This window comes from Leptosomus discolor, chromosome 13 (assembly GCF_034619465.1).
Source record: "Leptosomus discolor isolate bLepDis1 chromosome 13, bLepDis1.hap2, whole genome shotgun sequence".
In the NCBI taxonomy this organism is placed as follows: domain Eukaryota; kingdom Metazoa; phylum Chordata; class Aves; order Leptosomiformes; family Leptosomidae; genus Leptosomus; species Leptosomus discolor.
The window spans coordinates 17,862,464-17,886,248 of NC_141403.1; the positions used below are offsets into that span (position 1 = coordinate 17,862,464).

Below are 23,785 nucleotides of genomic sequence, written 5' to 3' on the forward strand. Positions count from 1 at the left end.
GGTGGAGAGAGGAGGGGCTGAAGTGAGAAAGAAATAATCCAGGGGAAAACAGGCTTCGTCTGCTCTGGTTCTCATGGAAAAATTGTCCTCACTGTTGCCAGCTTTCAAACTTGGAGGTTGTAATTGTGGCCTCAAAATAAGGAGTTTGTGGTTTTTTCATTCAGACAAGCCCCCCCTGCCTACCCACAACATCTGTGGAGCAACTGCAGTGTTTTAAGCTCTCCCAGACTTAGAATTTTAGGGCTAATTTTCTGGAATTAGAAAGTGACAAGGGCCTATATTAAATACCATCTAACATGTAACTTCCCAAGTGTAAAATATGATATTAAATATCCCCCTATATCTATCCATCTTTCAGTTCATCAAGAGCATTTGATTCCCCTCACCCCAGATAATATTTACCTGGTACATAGACCTGCTCCTTGTGCCCTTACTCATCTCTGCTCCTGCCACTGCTGCTCCAGGGCTGTGCCTGCTTCTTTTACCTCCGTGTCTCATGAAGACGGTGTTAGCTGTTTGCCAGTGTCAAAGCAAATGTGGCTGCAAAAGCCCTTGCACCCGGCAGCTAATTTGAACAAGCTTCTGTGAAGGAATTTCTGCTAAAAACAGAAGAGAAAAAAAAAATGAGCTGGTATCTCGAAATACTTTCCTCTCTGCAGCAATCAGCTGAGGAGGAAGGTCAGGAGAGAGCAACATAATGTTGTTCGCAGATAACGTGAGGGTAAGGGGAAGAGAGTGGAAGGCACTGAAATGTCTTCATAAAGGAGTGAAGGAAACCTCTGGAAGCACAAAGAAGAGGAGAAGCTAATGTACCTTTAAAATACATTTAACGTGGGATTGCTGACATGTCATCACAAGCACCAGCATAGAGCTATTACATGGGTCACTGCAGGGACAGGGTTATGGTGCCCTTCTATGATCTTGTTGGATTTATTTTATATTTAACTTTGCCGTTGAATTCCACCTTGTATAATGTTTCGTTTAGGAATAAGTACTACAGTGGTACCGTTTTTTAATTCTGCCCTGGCGATCGGGACTTTTAACCCCAACTCCCCTGTATAATTTTTTTCTGAAAAGTGACATAATGTCTCTTTGAACAGTGTTCTTCGCTCTTTGCAGGTATTTTTCATGGAAAGTTCAAAGAGCACGTTTCATTTCTCAGATACTCACGTTGTTTTTGCAGGCATTTTGAAGTTGCCAGTCTCGCTGCCCTTTACAAAAGTAACAGTCGGGTGTGATGAAAATTGCTCACCATAAACACTGAATATGCCAAGATCTAGTTGAAGGGAGCTGTTTATAAACAAGTGCTAAAACCTGACCAAAATCCGTAAGAGGTGATACAGAATGATGCTGCATAACAAAAAAGATTTTAAAACTTTTTGCAAGCTTCATGAGTAGAAAAAGGGGTGGCTATGTTCATTATTGGTTATAAACACTTTAGCCCAGGCTTCTTCTTAATATAGTTTCACTGCCACAGCCTTCTACGTTCCAAAATATAGAACCATCCTCATTCTTCCTTACCACAAAAATGTGTTTTTAAGAGCAAGTAAAAAGTAAGGAAAAAGCAGCAGCACCGCAAACACATTACTGACGTCTGAAAACTTGTGGCAGAAAAACCACACACCTTCAAACCGCAAGTTCTCATAGTTGTGTTTTGGTGTGGAGGTGGAGGGAGGGTGTTGAGACAGGGTGACAGTCTAAATTGTTATGTGCTCCAAGGATCTGCCTGGAAGCTAGTGTGCCCCAGCTAGCCTGGGGTCCTGGGAAGCAAGACTTGCTGGAGATGCTGCCATTGAAGGAAGAGACAGCATCAGCAAGCTGATAGCCCCGCTTGTTGAGGACACCCAGCCAGCAGCAGTCACCAAGTCCTATCCATCGTGTCCCCTTTGGTGACAGTAGGAAGAACATCCCCAAAATAGCTGTGCTTGACCTGTGCCTCTTCTGTCTGGGTCCTCTGTGCATGAGGTCACAACACCGAGCTGTGCAGGTGGTTGTTGGAAAGATTGTGCTACCTGTACGACGTTCACCCTGGCTGAGACACACCAACTGTTGTCAAGCACAGAAGCAATCTCAAGCGCTTCATGTGTTTAACAGCGGTGGCCTTAGCAACTCCTTGCACTGACTCAGGGTTTATACACGTCCTCAGAAAGATTCTCTTACTATTTTTGAAACGAGTGAAACTAGCAGATACTGCTTTCTGCTCATTGCTTATTGATAAATACAGCAAAGATTGTGAACAAAATGCAGATAAAATGTGTATGGTGGTTGGGGCAGAACCCATTACATTTGCAGAAGTCCTTGGCTTCCTCTGGAACAGGAGGTAGCTTGCTATTTTTCTTTTTTATTTTTAATGTATCAGACCCATGAAGGCAGGGATTTATTTACAAACCTGTCTGAACAAATAGCTCCAAAGACAATACGTAATTGCCTAATGCTCACCACTGGGTAGCAACAAAATTTTAATTATTAATGGGAATACTTCATCTCCACCGTTTTTGCAGACTGTTATGCCTTGTGGGATAGGGAATGTGCTTCATTAGGGACTTCTCTTAATAAACAAATGTAAACCATATGCACATTCAGCTCAAGGTTTTTACCTCAGAAATAATTATGTCTATAGCTACATGCTGCCTGTTTGTTAAATGTCATTCAAGGTCTTCCTTGAAATATTAGAAGCATAAGTAATACCAGATTAACCAAGTTCCTGAAAAGTATTTTGAGGGTTATTCCTTAAAGCAAATAAGATTGTGGGGCATGGCTTAGGGCAGAGAGAGAGAACACTGGAAACCTAAAGGGATAAAGCAGTCCTGTCTTTACATTTACTGCAGGGTTGTCTGTGTGTTGTTATACACAGGACTTTTGCATGTGAGTAAGACCCACAGGTACACACACAGAGATTTTAAAAATGAAATGAGTTTGGGGAAATTAGTTCAAATGGTGCCTACACTCTAAGGTTGAGGGTAGCAAGTGTACAGGCTAAGGTCCAAACTCCCAATGAGACACACACATGGATCACAATATTCAGAAATTCAGCATCTTATTTGACAGAAAAGGAAATACAGGAGCACGAATGTACAAGCATGCGTATTGTGTTTTAGGCTTCCTTAAAAATAGATGCTGGTAAAAGGAGTTTTCTACTACAAAGAACCGTATCTTTAGTCAGTCCTTTGGCAACTTCTCTACTCTCCGTTTTGTCAGATAGGAGCAATATCCCCAGGGATCCCTCTGACAAGGAGTTCCTCCAGAGCCGGAGACAGTATCCAATTGCAGTTTAAAGAAATTTAGACCAAGGATAACTGAGTAAAGACAGAAGTCTCTTGGAGTGATAGCAAAAGAGAAATAAAGAGTGTGAGGAAGCAGTGAGAGAGAGCGCTTCTCTTTCTCGTATGAGTAAAGCTGGGAGAATTATATCTATCCTTAGGTTTTGTGGTGAATGAAGCCCAGCGTCGGGTCTGGACCTGCTTGCTTTCCTTCCTTTCTTTTTTTCTTCTAGTGCTCTCCTGTTGTGTGCAGACTCCATATTTAGATTAAAAACTTGCATTGATTCTTATGGAGGCTTATTAGATTTACATCTGCTAACAAAAAGGGTCTCTTAACTGAAAGGCTCTGTTTGGGGCAGTAACAGCAGAGAATAAGACTGCTGTTAATCTGGGCTGAGCCAGAGGAGTGGTAGATAGCTCCTCCTCCCAGGCAGGCAAGAGAGGTGCCAGGGAGCCTTTGCCTTGGAAATTCACCCAGAGCAGGCACATCAAGAGCTACCAGCACTTGCTAGCTCCCTCTAGGCGCTGGCAGTTGTCGACCAAAGGAGACCGTATTATCACACCTGGAAGGAAAACTGAGTGATGATGCATCTCCATCCCATGCCCATCACTGGTAGTGCCATCACAGGGGTGGCCCAGGAGAGTGTGCAATTGATTCAGAAGCATCTGAGGCTGACTGTGATCAGTCCATTTACTCTTCTTTACTGCTAACAGCTCCCACCCAGCTCGCCCTTAGGCATGGCTGGGCAAAGCTTACTGTTTAACCCTTGCGGCTTTGGATCTGACCTTCTGCTCCAGCCAGCACAGCCTTGATTCGATGGAGTGGCACAAGCTAGCACCTCTGCTTTACAGTGTAGCACGACCCCATATTAGATCACCCCACGTACAGGGCAACACTTTTCAGAGGCTTTGCTGTTTGAAAATTAAATGTTGATTTGGGTGATATTATATGGGATTGTCATTCTCCTAGAACTCTAGCATTCTTTGGGCAGGCTGCCTGTTTGATTGAAAAACCTGTATTTGAGTTGTCCTCGGTTAGGATAGGTGCCACGAGCTGCCTGCTGTCTTGCTCCCATTCCCAGCAGAGCACTTGCACATGGTGGCTCGGGGTGGCTGCTGCTCCCTCTGGATGTGCGCTCCTGAATGGGCTGAACAGTTTTATTTCAAAAATCATGGTGCGTTCTTCCTACACAGTATCTGTGCACACTAGGCCAGATCTGGGTCTATTTCTTTCCAGTTTATACCTGTGTAGTTCTGTTGACCTTGGTGGATTTATCCAGGTTTATGTCAGACCAGAACCAAAGCCTCTGCTCTGTCAGTGAAATGGAAGTCAGGAGCTGGGCTGGTGTGCTAAACAAAACACATGATTACCAGGAGAAATGACTTGGCAGGAGTTGAAGCACCAGACATACAGAAAATGTTTGCTTTGAAATTCCAGAGACTTGACTGTCCCTTTGGTTTTTTGGAATGCTTTGATTTAGTCATGTGGGGTGGGAGCAGGCTGTAACCTCGCAAGGGCACTGGGAACAGTACCTCTTGGGCAGCTACAGGAGATGTGAAGGGAATTAACTGCCTGCAAGCTTCACGGAGACAGCAGATGTATACGTGGTTAGGAGAAGTTTGGCTGGCTTTTAAAATTTATTTCCACCACAGGATCAAAGGCAATTATGTGTATGAAACTGGATGTGTAATGTGTAACAGGACATAGCAGCGTAAGTGAGGGAACAACAAATTCATTGCATGCAAATAGCTGAGCAGTTTCATTTTTAATTACTTGAGAGCAGAAGAAAAGAAGGCTCCTACAGTTTCCACGAGTGCAAATTATACATGCCCATAAGGAAATCAAGATTTGGTGCATTTAAAATAACCCATTTTGTGATTCATTTTTAGAAGTGAATATTCCAAGCCAACTTTGCTTGCTTTTGGGTGCAGCTTACAGGACAACCCTTGCATCCGCAGAATGAGCTGTTGACACAAATCTGCTTGCTGTACATGAGCATCTGTCAGATTTGCTTATGCAGTCAGCAGTCAAAGGTAGCTTGCTTACATTTTGTGCCTCTACTTATGTTACCAGCTCAAGTGTGAGTGTCGTTTGTACCTCCACCAAAAAAAGTCTCTGAGTCTCAGAAAAAGAGCAGTGAGGCTGGATGCTATTCCCATGTTGCTGGGGGACTCCTGCTAGGCACCTACCCTAGTGCACATCCAGGACCATGCATACCTTGTTAATGTACACACTGAACATTTTTAATGGGGCTTGCACAAGAGGAGAGAGAAAAAAGCACCTAGTTGAAATTACCTCAAAATAACTTCAGTAATTCAGTTCTCTTCTGTGGCTTTTATACATTGTTAATAGGTGTTAATAAGTGTTTCCATTTATTTTTCATTGTTATGTTGGCTTTTTTTCCCTAGGATGATAATTAAAAAAAAAAAAAAGTAGGATGAGGGAAAGACACTGATTAGAAGCTTTAAAACTGAATGTAAAGAAAGGAAAAAGTAATAATGCTGTAAAAATATGCTCATGTTCCAACTTCTTACTAACTCAACTATGGAGAAAAGTTCTGATTAGAATTTTAAAACTATGTTTTCCCACTGAGGAATCAGCTGATTCTTTCTGATTTGCTAATGGCCTGCAAAACTTCTAGAGCCATATTAAGATAGCCCAAATTCCACCTTAGTCGCTGAAACTAGTCACATGGAAAAACCTCGCAGAAGGTCTCAGATGGTCGAATTGGAGGGCATAAGAAGCATACTGAGCAGGGAGCCAGCACTAGCCAGGTTACATGTGAAAGTCGGGTTTTCTCTGTGGGGACCTGTTATCTGAGTTCACTCATTTGATGTAATCTGGGAGATCTTTACTGAAGTAAGTTTTGCTGGATGGAAAAAAGAATAGATAGGCCATAATAATTGATTTCTTGACTCCGGGCTTGCCAGTGAGGCATCTGCCCATATTTTTCAATATCTCCCTTGTTGTTGGCGTTTTTTTGGGAACAGGCTGGCCTGGAAGCTGGTTGGTGCCCCATCCCTGACAGTGTTTAAGAGGCATTTAGACAATGCCCTTAGTAAATAACATTCTTTAACTTTTGGTTAGCCCTGAAGTGGTCAAGCAGTTGGACTAGATGATCATCGTAGGTCCCTTCCAACTGAAATATTCTATTCTATTCTATTTACTTAACATTGCACCTTACCTTTAAGTACATGTTGAACCCTTGGGAGGATATAAAACATGTGCTTTTAAAAGGTCTTAAACTGCTAAGAGGTGGGACAGGAGCTAATACAAGCTGTTTGCTGGGAGGAATTTAAGAAATGAAAAAAGGATTTTTTCGACTGAAAATGAACAGGTTATTTTTGGTGAGTTGGGTTGCCTTAGCTGTGTCTCTGAGAATACTGCGAGCCCTCTGACGATGGGTGCTGCAAACAGCACAGGCAAACTTGTCCACAGAGGACAGGGAAATTGCATTTCATACGTAATTCACAATGTGCTACAGTGGTTCCATAAGGTCAATATCTGTCGTTAACTCAGAGGAAACCAGAGAGGAAAGGGGTGTTTGTTCTCACTGATCTTTGAAAGAGCTGTCTACAAACTGCTGATCTCCGTTGCACAGCACTACAGAAACAGCAAAGCGGAGCCCTTCTGCACATTTACAAGCACTGTGTCTGAGACAGATAAACTCTGCAGCTAGAATAGTATCTCTTTGTCTCCAGATTTTCATCTCACAGCTCAACAAAAATGGATAAAGGGGACAAAATACAAATAGGGACAACTTTGTGCAGCAATGTGGTGGAGTAACAACTCCAGTTGTAACCGAGTACAATCCTAGTGTTGGGATTCCTCGTGCCTAATTGGCCATCCAAAATTAGTCATCTAGGCCTGCCATTTAGTACAGGAGGGAGGCAGACACTGCCACAGGGCAGTTCATCCCCTCCAAATATAGCAGTTGTAAGGAGGGTGAGGTAAGTTACTTGCCCAAAGTGTCCCATGTTTTCTAGGCATTTATAGCTGTTTATACAAGGTTTTCCAGGTTTTTCCTCTTTTTGTTTTCTGGAAATGTTTGCTAAGTGGATTGTGAGTGCGCTTTGTATTTGTTTCAGATTTCCTTTCGCAGCAAGGAACTGAAATTAGCCAGGTTGGTAACCCCAACCATCATGCAGGAGTCAGGTCATAACTGGGATTTTGTGAAAGACAGTACTGCAACAGGGCACAAACAGCATGTTGGAAATCTTCAGGCATTTTGTGCATTTGCTCTGCGGTGAGTAGGCACTTGCACAAGGGCTTTATCCTTCTGGATAACGAGTGTGACATTTACAGCTTTGTTAGAGAAAGCCAAACAGCACATGCACAAGAAGCTGGTGATAGCATGATGCATTGAACTATCAGGCAGAAATATGGTGTCCTGAGAGTCCATAAGGAAGGAGAAATTAGGCTGTAGCACACTGATTTGCGGGAAGCAGTGAGACTCGGGAAGAGCATCCGAAAGTCTGCAATGTGAGGCAGGGCTGAGGAGGGGCTGGAAAGCTTGGAGAGAGGCCACAGCAGAAAACACAGTGAGTGTTTGTCCTATGGAGAGAGACACATGGACACCCCGAGGTAGAGGGCTGCTTTTTCCTACAGGCGGCATGTTTTTGTTTGCCTAGATGCTTGTTTGAATGGAAAATGGTTCAGGAACAATCAGGACAAAGTCAGGAGAAGGATGTGCCTGTCTGTGTGTGAGCAAGGGAGAAGGGAGTAGTATTTCTGTGAGCAATGCTCACATGGCCACATGAGGGCTAACAAAAACTGAAAAGGCATCTATTCTCTCTCTGGATGTAATTTGCAAACCATCATTAATTAAATAATGCTGTCCTTTTTTTTTCCAAACTAGCTTAAGCTGTAATGGAGTGTAATCTGTTGAATAATAAATATCCTTGTGTTTCACGGAATGATGCATGTCAAGAAGAAGTAACTGTGGTTCTTCTTGAACATCTCCAAAGTTGTTTAGATTTGCCTTTTCTAACAAGTTTTTAATGTCGTTACTACAGAGGAGTATCATAAGGCAATGTTTCCCAAACTGTGAGCTGCCCAGGCCCTGTAGGTGGCTTGCAGATCATCTGCAGACCATATTAAAATAATAAAATCATAAACAAGAGAGTTAAAACATGGGCGATAAGAGTGTCAAGCAGGCTACAAATGTGTGGCAGGAATTTCATTTACAAACATAAGGGATGGACCACAAAGGCTGCTCACCAATGGAAGGACCTGTGAGTTTTTACTGACTTCTCTGGAGTTCCGCGTGGGTCAACCTTTGCATCTACCCAAAACCTTTTGGAAGATGTGAATGGCTGGGAAGGCAATGTGTGGGGCTGTCTGCTTTATGCCAATGTGTAAGGCAAGGATGTAAATGTATTTGAGCAAAACCAGCTTCCCACCAAGGGTGGGCGAGTGGAGCCGGTGAGCCACTGAGGCTGCTTCTGACCTGCATCGCCACATGTGGAGTATCGGCTTCCACAGAAAAAAGTGAAATGTGCTGCCTGTGATCTGTTACCTATATACTTAAATGGATGGTAGAGTGCACTTGCCTGCCTGCTTTGCCTGCGGTTCTGGCAGCCCAAGGCAGCTGTGAACCTGACAGGCACTGCCCATTAGGCTGGGGTTATGGCTGCTTGGTAGCACTGGAACGGGTGTTACTGGCATACCAGTGATCTGAGTATTTCTAAACATACACTGTTAAATGTTCACCCTATAAATAGCCTGCAGGTAACAAATATCCTCAAATACTGGTTCTTATTTCAAATTCAAACCTGTTATATTCTTATGAATTCCAAAGGGAAATATTTACTCTGCGCAAATTACCTTTTTAACCCATAAACGACTAATAAAATATTTATATTTATATTCAATAGCACATCAAAAATGGCATGGATGTGTGTGTTTCTCCTCTCCAAGGCTGTGCACTAAAATGAACACAAAATGGCTACTTTCCATTATGCTCTAGCCTCCTTAGTGACTAATGCAGTCAGTCTACAACAGAAAACAGGTCTGTATCCGCATTCTGCAAACAACAGCTCTCTTCTGAGCAGCCAGACAAAACCCCCAAATCTGCATACTTTCAAATACTGGGATATAAAAACTAGGGGTTTAATTTTATTTTCTAGGAGGAGCTAACCTGCAAAGATTTTCTGTTCTTTTTACCCTATGTTAGACACAGATGATTAGTCTGAAAGGTAAAGAAAATTCTCTTCAAGTAAATGAATCTATTCATACTTAGATGAGCTATTCTTCTGCTTTGGCAACCTGTGGAAATGGTAATCTAATCATGCCACAGTACTAGTATCCAATATGCTGAAAGCTTGTAATTCATGGCTCAAGGGGAATGTGGAAGATAGTTGAGAATGCAGTAATTATAGGGTTGGTGCTAGAATGAGCAGTGAAATAATGTGTATTATTTTGTTCATAGCATAATTTTTTTTAGCCTTTAGCAAGCAGGTTGTGCAAGCAGCCGAGCTGCAGGTTTTTGTCTTTGACACAAAGCCATAGGACATCTGGTGCTATTAACTATAATTCCCTCCGTGTCCCAGTAACACCTTTGTACGAATATATGCACATGCATATACACTTACCTTAAAGCTGAAGAAAACTCTTTCCAGCAGAAAGATTTCTGAGTATCTCTTCATACATCGTTCTGTGAAGTGAAGAACTGGTAGGGAAATAACTTGTATTTGGATTCAAACCAGTTAATGCTGGGGATACCGACCTCTTAACTCCAATCTGTGGTGTCAAATACAGTAGTTTACGTGTAGGAAAGGATCATCTGGGCAGCTTGACCCTCAACTAGAAGGGCCTATGACGCTGGCCAAGCCATTGAAGCTCTTCTCTCTTCCTGTAGCATTTAGCTTTTCAGGTTTTAGCCTTTTTTTCCTGCAAGTTCTATGTGTTTTCATATAGTTTTGGGGTGTTGTGTGGTTTAAGTTGGAATGGTTAGTGTAACAAGATACTTTGGGACTCAACACATATTGTGCAGAAGCTGTGGATAGACCAAATGATCCCTCCCAGTGTCATGTGCCAAGGAAGCTGAGAATGCTACCCAAAAGAAGCATGCTGTTAGAAACTAAAGGTACCAGTCAAAGCTCAGGTGAAAAGCATGCCTTGAAATTTGTTGCATCATACAAGATGAAAATGAAAGCAAAACTCAAAGGCAGAGTTCAAGATTAACATAGTTTTGTATGAGTGGCTGTATTTGTGTGTTCAGACCAGCACGTGCACACAGGCATTTATTGTACTTGTGGACTCCTCTTTCTTACTCCGCATACACTTCCAGCGCCTCGCCTACCTGTCACCCTAACGCATATTATACAACGTAGACTAAGATTTTCCGAATGCATTTCCAAAAATAATAATGCCCATATTGTTTCTATTACAAAATTGCATGTGCACAGTAACAATTCATCTAGACTCTGCCTCATCTGGCAAAGTGCAAAAAACCTTTGTGCAGACAGGAACATGTGTTAATGATGCAACTGATGTTAAAATTGTCACGTAGGATTTCACACATGGCAGGCTGTGGAAGGTCACAGGAAGCTCAGTTCTTGACCAAGTGGCATGTAGCAGTCTGAAGAATGTGAAATGTAGCCTTTTTAACTCAATTTTTCTTTAGACAACATATAATTTATGGGGGAGGGGGGAGTACTGTTGGCTCAGCTTTCCTTAGTGAGGCACATACAATGATCTAGGAGGTCTTACTTTTAACTTGTACAAGTGGAAGTGAGGAAAACAAAGCTCTGGAACATTTCAGATCAGCTTAGGACACTTTTAAAACCAAAAGTAATTTGACTGTAATGCTAACTTCAATCAGAGTGAATAGTGCCTTCCATCCTGAAGGACTCTTTGAACACATTCAACAGAGCTCAAGTCCGTTCTGTTGTGTGATCATGGCAAGGTTTGAAATGACTGACTTCTCATTTCTGTCATGACAGGTTTTGCACTTTTCCCTTTAGCATTATAGAGTTGTTCATATAGATAGATATATATTTTCCCTTTTAAGAGTCTAAATTCCACTGCATGTGCTTAAAAATAGACACAAAGAGGTTCCACGCAGACTTATATAAAGAACATTAGGGTCATGTTCTTCCAACTTCACAATTTAAACCTTGATATAAAGAAAAATATTTCTGTACTTTTTCATGGATGATGTACAAATATTAGAAAAGAAACAAAAAAAATCCTCTAGGCCACTCACTTTTTACTTGGCTCTAGGGGGTTAAAAAGAAATCGCTCACAAGATAAAAATGTGGGGGGGGGGAAATATGAAACAATCTTGTCTTGTTGAGATGACACTTTTCTCTTGATAAACAGGTCAAATCAGCAGGTTCCTAATCTCAAAGAAAACTGCTGTGGTGGCCTACTTGTCTGTTAATACATAGCACATTCAGGACATGTATAGAAAAGTCAACTGAATTGGATAACAAGGAAAATATGACTCATCCACAGTCCTAAGCGCTAAATTCAGGGAAACTGTGAGAAAGTTCCTTTTTTTTTTTATGAGTAGATGTCGCTCGTGGTATACATGGATTAAACAGCAATTTCATACACAAAAGAATGACATTGTGGATGTAATAATCTGCCTTTGAAATTATTAAAATCTCATTGTTTATGCTTTTTCTAATCATTCTGCAGGTAGGGAAGTCTGTGCCCTGAGAAATTTTAGGCAGAGGCGAGTTCATGCACACACTTCGTTGCTGTTTTCTTCACACAAGTCATTCAGCCAAAGTGCCTTGGATATTGCCCTTTTTAGTCTTTAAAAGCTGAAGAGAATCAGACCTGCCAGCACTTTGACAGAGTCTGAAGAAAACAAAGGTCACGGGAGGAGACTGCTGGCCCGGTGTGCTGCACTCCTCTCTGCAGCAAAGTCTCCCTAACTCTGGAAATTCTCCAAAAGTACCATGGTTATTCCAGAATAATTCTTTGTCTGGATACCCTTAATCCCAAATAAAATTGGGGATGTAGTGGTTCAGTTTAAACCACTTCCAAAACGCATAATTACTCCAGAGTAATAGCTCTTCTGGAAAACATCCAGCTAGCCTCAAACCATCCTCTCAGCTGGGTGCAGTACAGCCATGGGTGATGCTGCTGTGACCTACAGCTACCCACAGTCTGTACATCCTCTTAGATCCCCTGTGATAAAAAGTAAATTATATTAATGTTGTTGGTAAGAAGAGCTGATTGATTTACTCACTGGAACTGATTTTAATCTTGAATTAGTAATTTTTCCCAGTTCCCAAATTGTTTGCGAACAGTCCTCATTATTACACATACATTTGTTTATCATTTGTTAACAAACAATTTGTGAAAAGCAAACCCCGGCCCATGGATTACCCATCATCGGTCCATTTTAATTATTTGCTTTTTGTGCTGAGTGATTGGCATTTGACAGTGATACTGCTCAGACTCTGTAATTTGATGACAATAACAAATAATGAATAACTACATGTCCTCAGCAATGTTAACTAGGCAGATAAAGGTACTGGTATTAAGACAGACATTCTTCAAACATCCTGCAGACAGAAATTGAGGTCATATAAAGGTTTTCAAGCAAAGCAGAGCCAAACTGAACAGCCTGAGTTGAACCAAGTTGGAGGTTGCTCTGCTGAGCATCCTTGTTTCTGTAGAACATTCACAGCTATTTGTATTAGTTTATTTATTTATTTATTTTTAACTGACCAGTTTGGACAAGAGGATCCGGACCTGATTCTTCTCCTTTATTTCCCATCCCATAAGCCTGCGGGAGCATCTCACAGACTGAGGTATTTATTCCAAAAGAAACGCCAAGTTTGCAGGAAGAGTAGCTGTATGCAATAAATGGGCCTTATTAGAGAAGTGATTAAAGAAGAGGACATTTCAGGCTGGGGCAGAAAATGATAGAGCAAGAACTCAAAAATTGGAACTTTGGTTAAAAATTTGATCTAGACCCTTTCTTGCATCTCATGCACTTAGGGGTGTGGAGGATTTGCTATGTGCATGTGAAATTGTATGGATTTGTTGGATTCGCTTTGCTGGCATTTACCAAGATTTCATATTTGCCCTGCGATCTTCAGAAAGCACTTCTGTAGTCTAGAAATTCAAAAGGTCTAAATACTCTGAAGTGCCAAAATGTTTGCTTTCCCTTTCTATGCATTAAATAGATGGCTTGGGTTTACCTTTTAACTATGCCAGTACGAAATGCATCATTCCTTTTTTACAATTATGTAAATTTATAAATGCTAATATTATTCTCCTGTCTCGGGGTTAGGGAAAAGGGAGGTTTATCCCAGGCTGAGACCATGAGCACTAATTCCAAAATCTCTGGCTGAAGGAAATTGTAATTGGAAAATAAATACTATGTGGTTTGGGGAGAAAAAAGTTTACTCACCCTGGTTCTTTACTGTGACATTGTTTCTTGTCCTTGTGGAAATCATGTATAACAAACCTCTGATTTTTGCCACTGGAATGATAGGACATGAATTCAGCCGTCAGGGTTTCAGGATCATGTTGGCAAGTTTTAAATTTTCCACCTCTGTTAAACTGATGATTTTTTTAACTGAAAAAGAAAAAAAAAAAAAAAAAAAAAAAAAAAAAGAAAGAAAAATAAGCTGTTGGACTGTCATCAGGCATGCAGCTAATGTCTCCAAGGAAGTTCTGGGAGTTTGTGTCTGACATCTCCTACAAACTGGAGAGTCTGGTGAATCTGAATTTCTTCAAGGCCTGTTTTACAGGCATTTCTTTAATAACTGGATAAATATGTGAAAAGAAATGAGAACGTTTTTGCTCAAATCTTGCTTTAAAGTAACACAAGGCTGGTCTGTCCTCTTTCACGTGTGCCAGGGCTACCATCTTTCTTTGTCTAAATGCCTTCTGAGAATTGGCGATGTCCTCTTGCTAGTTCAGTACTCCCAACAAAAAGTGATTTTGGGGCTCAGATTTATTGAAATGCTCTTACCTTTACACTATGGTGACTGCAAATGAGATGTTAATATTTTTTATGCTCAGGACACTCAGGCTAATTATTAGGAATTTTCATACCAAGCCAGTATTTTTAGCTGATTTGTTGCATTATTAACTATGACTCTTGTAAAAACAAGCTAATACATATAAGGATGAGGTCACTCACAGTGACCTCAAACCTGTGACTGAGCAAGGATGTAACTTGTTAACTTGAATATAAAATGGGAAGACAGAAATCAGGTTTTGGTGTAGATTTTAATTCCTCTCAACACAGAAGATGTATTTCATACACATTTTACATACACCTTTTTCACCAAACAATTCCACTTCTTCTAGGTTTTGAAAAATGTTCGTGTCCTTGGGCTTGAGTCAGTTTTGTTATTTTACCTGAAATTTGGCCAAAGATAAGTATAATTTCTTATGTAAACCCTTTGTCTACTTTTCCTCCTCATTTGAGAAGGGATTGGATTTTCCCTCACGGCACTAGAGGACTTTTAGCAGGTCATCTGATAACCTTGTCAGGGGAGGCAGAACTTTTGAGCTGGGTCAAAATTCTCTCTCTCTCAGATGACAAGTCACTGTTCAGCCCAGAGCATGGATTTAGTCATAATTTTCCTTCTTCCCTTCCTTCTTTTTCCTGCAAGTGGCTCTTGCTTTTGGTTTTGTTTTTTTTTAGGAAATACACGAGCATAACTTGCTTGTTTTAGGCATTCCTACTTGGACTGGAACACCCCAAAAGTGATAAGTGTGCTGAAAAATGCAGTACTGGATGCTTAAAAACAAGTCAGTACTTCACTGGCCAAACAGATGTTCTTGCTCAATACCCACATGATGCTTTCCTTCCTGAATGCTGGTTTTCTACGTTTATGTTTATTAGTAATTATCTGTGAGAATAATATAGTGTGTTGTTATACCTGCATGGCTCTTTTGAGTTACAGTGAACTACATTGAAACTGATAGTAAAATGATATAAATCAATTCTTGTGGTGCTTCATGGCAATTTATAGTAGCTAAAAAGTTGTTCATGTTGGTTTTCTCAATAACAGTCCTCTTTTAGTTTGTATTGGCTTTTATTTTCTTGTCTTTGGCATTTGTACAGTTTCTTCTCAACATATATCTGATTAAAACACAGCAGCCCTTCATCATTGCTGTCATTTGAATAACTTTTAACTCTTAGCCAAACTATTTAATATAATCTTAGATATCAAGTAGCAGAAAATAAGATTCTCAAAACAAATTCAAAGGTAGCCTTCTGAGACGAAAGGAAAGCAGTGAAGCCTTGATGCCATTGGAGACTGAGCAAAAAAGCTTAAGTATGTACTTTCTTTTAAGCGTTTAAAGAGATTTGAGTCCTTTGCTGGATCGCGTGTCAAAGTGCTTTCTGCTGTGAGAAATCACAACCTATACTCATCAGCATCATGAGGGAGTTTGCTTAATAAAGTAGGTGGCTACTGTACTGAAATAGTAAATTCCATCTCATATAGGTTGCATTAAACGCATTTGAATAATCTATGGCAGAGCAGTGACTTTCTTGATGGTTTAAAAGATTCTGAACAGCCTTAGGGTTGAATAATATGCAAAATTGGTGTACCTACATTTCTGCACTTGCTATGTATACCAGTCCCCTGATGACTAGAGGAATATAACTGTCCTATATGTGTATATATATATATCTGTCTCATAGTGCAGAACTTCCCAAGTGTGGGTCAGCTTTGAAAAGTTCATTAGTAACAATTCTGCTCACTGTGTTCTGTGTTTTATTGTAGCTTTTTAAAAATCCCAGATATCAAAGTAACCAAACAATGCAGGCACAAATGAATTCACACAGAGCAACCCTGAGAACTGATTTTGACCTAGAAAATTAAAGAGGGCTCTTAAACTTCACAAATTGTCATTGGGTTAAATTATACCTATACAGTTTTCAGTGGATTCAAATGGATGTAATTGATAACAATGCACAGCTTGTTTGCACACCATGGTGTAAAAGGAAATCAGTTTAAAATCGTTGAACTGATACAGTTAATTGGAATAAGCTCTTTGAGGGAATCACTCTTATTTCCACTGCATTTTCATTTAAGTTTAAAGAAAGACCTTATCAGTCATATCCGCTTCTAAATGTGTCCACATCAGGGGTGGGTTTGCAGCAATTTAAACTAATTGATTTCTAAGCCAATTTAGATGCATCACTAATCAAATTCTGTGAGACCAGCTTGATGCCAATGTGTGAAACGATACAGAATTCTGCTTACCCTACCTTAAATTTATTAAGTATACAGAAAACCACTGGGAGTAAAAACCAGTAGAAGCTTGTTTTCTTGCTAACATCAGCAGCAAACAAAGGTACGTTTCCAGATTGAGGAAGAGGGAACAACTTCTACAGTCATTTTTTTCTTATACAGAAAGCACACTTTGAAGTGTCAATACCCCAGCCAAGTACTGCCTTTTGAAAGCTAGTTGCAGTGAAGAGCTTAAAAAGAAAATCCTTGCCATAATGTTGAAAACAGTGACGTCCAACTACATTAATACATGACCAGATTACTCAGAGATAATTGGCTTGGGTAAGTCTCCTTTTGGTTCACAGGTTAGTTCCTGGGATTCACAGATTTAGAAGAAGAGAATCCTAATTACTCTCTAGTCCAACCTCCTACATGACAAAAGCTGTACAATTTCAACCTGCAATTTCTCCATCAAATTCATGACAAGCCCCTCCTAAAATGACTGACCCGCTAAACTTGCTTTGTCATCAGTCAGCTCCATTGCCACCGTGGGATGAGAGATGGGCGGCAGGTGCTCAGGAAGGACAAAATGCACTGCTTTGTAAGGACCTGCGAAGGAGGGCGCGACCCACAGTACTTGCTTCGGGAGAGCTCTAGTGATGCGTGGGCGTGGTTCTGACCACACATCAGCCCTGAGATATTTCCAGGTTTGATAGGGTTCAAGTTTCCTATGGATTGGCTGCTCAGACATTAAATATTTTGTTGGTAACTGAAGGGAAACCTTATATACAAGAGTATACTAGTATGTCCAGCACTGGTAGTTACAAATATCCCATGATAATTTTGAGAAATAGCGCCTATGGCAATATGCCCAGAGTGGCAAGTGTGGGCTCCACTGTGGCATGCTCACTTTTGGCATGTTGAAAGAGCTACTGGTGTAGTCTGGAAATTAGGTTGTGTATTCACGGTTCAGGTCAGGTTTTCAAGAATCCAGATCCAATTCAGAAATGTAAATTAAGAGACAGGTTTTCAAGCGATTAGCCCCAAGGACTTGCAATGCACTCTTGTAGCCAAAGTCTCTACACTCAACCATTCCTCAGTAGTCAAAAAAATAAGTGAGTAGTTTTTCAGACTGTGGTTGGACTTGAAACTTTTTAAATACATCTTCCTAGCTAAAGTGGCTAGATACTTGCAGAGAGTTCAACCCCCCGTGTTTCTGAAAATCCAGGCTTTGGTTCTTGCACTGTGTTTTCACTTAAATAGCTGCTTACATATATATGTCTGTATGTGGTTAGCACAACCCCACATTAAAAAAACCCTGCCCATTTTGTTTTATTAACAGTATTGCCAGAGGGAAAAAGATGCAAATTCTGGAATTCGAGAGAGCTGCAGTAACACATAACAAAGTGTTATATCAAAGTGCCAGTGAAGTTGCTTCCTGGAAAATATATGGGAAAAGGATCTGATTTCATCAAGCTGCGTATTATTACATTTATTTACTGTTACACATTCTTGGTCGAAGTGGGATAAACTACCATATTTCACAATGTTTCCTCTGTTTTCCATAAATGCCTTTTATAAGATTAATGTGTTGATATTCAGAAAGCTTATGAATTTCTAACCATGGTGATTTTATGACATGCAAGTTCTGAAACATAAAATATTTTTAAGTATCTTTTTTTTAATCTAAAATTATAATGTTTCTTCTTTTCCGTGACTGCAATGAGGGGCAAAGTATGAAGGATTTTGTGAAGTATTTAAGTGCAGAAAGCATTTGAACAGTTTGGTAGACTTAGGTTAAGCTATAGATCAAGTAGTGTTTCCCCGATTTTCTCAGAAAAAAAAAAAAAGTGCTGTACAGATGAAAAGAGGTGGTAAATAATTCGCACACTAACTAAAAAAGACCACACTCCTGCATTGCTTTTTTCCTTTTTTTTTCACTCTTCTCCAACATGCTTCGTTGAATGCAGAGGTTGATGTTCTGTATCAGATACCTTCTACCATGACTGTTTTAAAGCAGTTTGAATCTTCAAAGCTCTCAGAGAGCATCTGTCCATAACAGACTCACATCCTCATCCCTGCAGTTCTTGGTGGTGTTTTTCCAGATGCTTTGTTGGTAGCCAGAGTTTAAGGACAAGTCCAAAATAGTTTCTCTTCTGACTGAATTTCAGTTTGAGCAGCTATTCATATGTTGTCTGTGGTTATATAGCTTCATCACATCCCATGGGCCAATGGCCATCTCTAAAGCACCATCTCCACAGGCACGGTGCAGTTCGATCTCATGCAGACAGCTGCTGGCAAGGGAATGGCAGAAGCAGATGCTACTGCTGTCGCCTCCAACTGCTCACTCCAGGTAAAAAGGCAAGGCAGTTCGTATGCCTGAACTGAAATTAAATCTAGAGTTTGCATGTGGTCATATTCTTACCTATTTTATCTCTGTCTTCAGAAAAGATAAAGCTGAGTCCTGATTGCTTGACACCTGTAAACACCACAGTTTCAGGAGTAAAGTGTTATAAGCCATACTAGCAACAATCTACTTTGGGTAATAACTTTCAGTTTACATGAAATCTTTTTTTCCAGAGTTTCAGTTGTTACAGACTTCTTGACTTTCAGGCCAAATGGGTTGGAAGTGCTTGTGTCCTGTTAACGTACTGGTAATTTTTATGTATGGAGAAGTTCAGCTATGGTTATATCGTACAATGAGTGAAGTGGGTCTCATAGGAAGCCTACATGCACTGAATTGTCTGTGCCTCCATGATCTGTGGTGATATCCTAGTGATAAACTGCATTTAGCATACACCTTTGGCTGTCTCACCTGCTCTCTGTACACTAATTCAGCTTCCCTGGGATAGCAATTAAACTTCTGACTGGCATCAGCAGCTTCCAGCACCAGACATTAAAAGAAAAAAAAAAAAAAACTGCTGGAGAAATATTCACCTGTCATCGACTGACTATGCACATGCAGATTTTCTAACTTGATCCATTTGAGATGCAGGATGAGCCATATTTAGTCTGGGAAGCTGGAGGCACCCTACTTGCAAACAAAAATGTTCAGACTTATGAAAAGGTCATGAGCACCAGCTTTTAGGCCTCAGAATACATGGAATATTTAGTCTGTGGTGCTATTGCATGCAGCAAAGATAATTTAGATACTTCGTATAGATTTATGCAGGATTTTAGTTATCAGCTATGCCTGTTTCCTAACCCAGTGTAGTTTAGGCTTTTGTCAGATAAGATATCTGGCTTGGCGGCAGTGGGGGTATGGAAAAAGCATGGCCTTGGCAGAACTCCTGATGGTGCGGTACATAGATTTCAGTAGTTCTCATTTGGGATAATGACATCCATAACTCACTCTGATATTATTCCCTTGGGCAGTTTACAACTTCTTATAAAAATCTTTATTTCAGTTTTGTAATAGTAAATCTCTACATCCTCAGAAGCCATCTGCTATGTGATAGTTTTTTATTAAGAAAATGCGTGCTCTGTTTTCATACCAATTTTTTCGTGTAAAAATAGCAATACGGGATCTGAAACCTTATTTCCAAGCATTCCCCCCCAAACCTTAACAAAGTAAGGAAAGAAGTGCATGGTAAAGAGAACAACACATCTGTTTGAGTCTAACTAGTTTGCAGTTTTAGAACTGCACCTCTGGGGGGGCTGCAGTTGTGAGGCTGAGGTCTGCTTGGATGTGCCTACATCCATGTTTTGTGTTGCAGTTGTGTGAGATGCAAGGGCACTGCTGTTAACACACCTGTCTAATAAATCAGAAGACTGGGATCCATCTGTCCGGGGTGGAAGAACTCCTGCCTTGTACCTTAATATTTAGTTGTGCACAAGTTGTGTCCTTTGCTGCTCTTTCAAAGTGTGGAATCAGTCCTTTTTCTCAAGAGAAACACTATTGTGTTAGTTAACTTTAAATTTGCACTTTCATTTATTCTTGTGTTTGTTAACGAAGTTTATATGAGACTGCCAAATTAGAAAGATATTGCTTACATATATCATCACTTGAACTGTTCAAAGTACTGTGTGAATTTGATCTCTTCACAAATATTAATCTGCCTTGGGGTTCTTCTGAGCACCCATTCACTGAGCTAAAAATTTGTGTTTGCGTGCTGATGTTTGTTCCTGAGGGCTCATCTCCCTAGTGAGCGTGTTTAAACAACTGAAGTGCTCTTATAATGAAACATTCAAATTCAAGCCTTTATTATTATGCAATCTGGGATTATTTTTTTTATCATTAGACTTCCTTCTGAACTGGGTGGTTGACACTCCCTGTTTCAAATTCCTGTCCCATGAGCTAGTTGTTTGGAAATACTGGCTAGGAGGACAAACACCATGACTTTTTTTTTTTTAATCTGGAGAAAGTGCTTTTTCTCTAGGTATTTGGGATTAAACTGTAACCCAAAGGCAGGCCAGAGAAATAGGATAGAGATCGAAAGGAAAAGGAGGCCGTTACTTGGTAGATTGATACAGCTGAAAATGGTGGGCCTGATTCAAGGTGCTTCGGGAGTCAGAGGATTCTTGCGCATGATTTAACTAGTTTCTAGATTAAACCTTGCATATGCCCTAGGAGAGGAATTTATACCTGCTCCAGCAGCATGTGTGCTCTGGAAAATAATATGAAAAGCTAGTGTATATTGTGACAAACTGAGGGTTCATATACACATTTGCTCTTCAGAAAAAGATACTTCTGATTAACTCCATGTCAAAACAATTTTAATGAAAAATGAGACTACTTTGACTTGATTCTCCAGTCAGATCAGTTTCCATACAGAACTTTGCTCCTTGATCCATGTCCAAGAACATATTTATCAGGCAATTTATACAGCCCTTTAAATTCATTTCCTGATGTGAATTAAACTGACTTTCATGTGCAAAACCCTTTGAAAGTTTCCTCTGTGTGAAGTGAGGATTTCTCCATCTTTTTCACGTGTCCCGTGATCCTGTAATCATCTCCCTCAGAGTCCTCCTGCCAGGCAGTCCATGTCTGCTGCAGGAAAGCTGGATGGATGAGCTTCCCCTTTGCCCGCAGGGATGGAAAGCAGCGTGTTACACTCTTCCCACACCAACTGAATGCTCAGGCTCTCTTGGCTGCACAAGGAGAGCGCCAGGGTTTTGTCATTTTTCTTGGGGAGTACTCGTTTTGTTTTTCAAGCAGCTTAACATTTAAAATACCATAGCCACTTGAACAGCCGGCAGGTCCTTCATGTTGCCATGTCACAAGTTGCCAGGTTCTTGAAAGCACCCAGAGAAAAACTGATGCACCGAATCCTTTTCGTTGTTGGGCTTCAGCCGTTTGGAGGACTTGGCCAGCCACGAAATTTAGAGTGCAGCTGCCTCCAACAGCGGCGGCGGCGGCCCCGGCATTGTTTTGTTGTCGTTTCTGCAGAGGAGCGGCAGGAGCTTACATCATTTCCAGTAATGAAGTGCCTGGGGTTCTTTTATGACTTGCACACTCTGCTTCTCCAGAGCTGTACAGTATGTGCTGTGTGACTCCAGGAAACTAAGGATTTGTTTTGACTTGCTAAAAGAACGTTTGCTGTTTCTCTTTACAATTTCACCGTATGACTTGTCAATTCTCTCCCCCTCTTAAGAATAACTTCAGGTTTAATTAGCTGAGTGCAAACATCTTTCATTGCACTGTGGATTAGACTCCTCATTGAGTACATTTACCAACAGAATGAAAGACGTCTTAATCAGGCGGTTTATATTTGTACTGCTGCATCCAGAGTGCATGGTAGCTGTCGATAGACAGTTGCTATTGACTCACTTTCTAGTGGGGGATGACCAGTGATGTGGAGACCAGTGTTGTTAAGACTTGCTTTTGGGTTTGATTCTCCCTCTCCTACCTAAGAGCACTTTTCAAGTGTGTTTCATTATCACTTCCCTACCTGTTATGTAGGTAAATTGATACTTAATGTACCTTGCTGGGATGTCCCAAAGGTGCTGGCATGTCCCCAGGAGCTTCACAATGACCTTGGCTAGCATATTTTAGATGGTGCAATTTATACTTTGCTGAATTGCAAAGCAGCATTGCACACCAACCTCTATTAGACAAGTTTGGCACCAGCTTCCCAAAGCGCTACCTGGACATATGCATGTGTATAGAACAGAATAGAATGGTTTGGGTTGGAAGGGACCTTAAAGATCATCTAGTTCCAACCCCCTGCCGTGGGCAGGGACACCTTCCGCTAGAACAGGTTTCTCAAAGCCCCAAATGTGTTTTGAAATCTTCAGTGGTGAATTTCGGTTTGCATTTCCACCACTCAGAGAACATTCTCCAGACCGTGAACCACCTGGGTCATTTCTGTGATGTTATCACCCAAGCAGTAGCCTCCACAATTCTCCGTAAGTCCCGGAGTAAATGCTTGTGCTGCAGCAACAGCAGCTAATTGATCTGAATGTGCACTCACAAGAAATGCTTTTTGGCAGCATCAAAACAAGTGAAGAATGGCAAAAAATTCACAATCCACTTTGTAAAATTGTCGTCCTTTCTGTTAGTTCCAGATATTTGTCTTGTCGTAAGCACTTTAAAAAACACCTTTAACCCCTATCAACTATTCACTTCCCCAGAGTTAAAATTTGACAAGTTCATTTTTAGCCATCTGTTCTCTCAAAGATGCTGTGGTTTCTGTTTGAATCTTCAGAAGTGAATCACAGTTTCAAAACGCTCACTACCTTAGTGAAACACTCTTTTTCCATTAGCATTCAACGTGTCTAACATGAGTTCAGACATGTTATCAGAAACTTATACTAGAGTCCTTTAAAAAAATCCCGTGTGATTTCATGCCCTGGAAACACCTTTTACGCTGTAGCTATTCCTACAGCTATCGGGAGGTATGAGGCATATGGATCTGAGCTAGTCAAATTAATACCATAATGGCTTCTGGCTCGTCAAGCACATACAGTGCAAACAGAGAGCAGAACAGCTGTAGTAGAGTTACCTTTTATGTGGGTGGCATAGACGTCTGCCAATTAAAATGATCTGATGAATCATTTCTTGCCATGTGATTACTGTTAATAAGAATTTATGTTAACATGTTTGTGTCTGAACTTTGCACAGGTTCATGCCTGCATTTATTTTCTTAAAAAATAGAGCATATCATGATTGTTTTTTGTTCTTAATGGACTTTCTTTCCTCATTTGAAAGCATTCCAAGACTTCAGTAATGCAGAGCAGCCAACTATCCCTTAGAGGAAGATGTTTTTATCTCCATGTAGTGCTTTCTGCATGTAGTTCTGTATACACAGGCCAATAGTTTTTAAGCTGGGAACTTCAAGCAAAGCTTCTAAATCCATATAGCAGCATTTACAAAGAAAGTATGGCCTTCGAAATATGAAAAGAGGAGTCCTCATAAA

At 40.6% G+C, this 23,785-nt stretch overlaps 1 protein-coding gene across 1 annotated transcript in view; it reads left to right on the forward strand.

Moving 5' to 3' along the window:
• Window positions 1-23,785, forward strand: part of DLGAP1 (DLG associated protein 1) — a 138,665-nt gene that overhangs the window by 85,372 nt on the left and 29,508 nt on the right.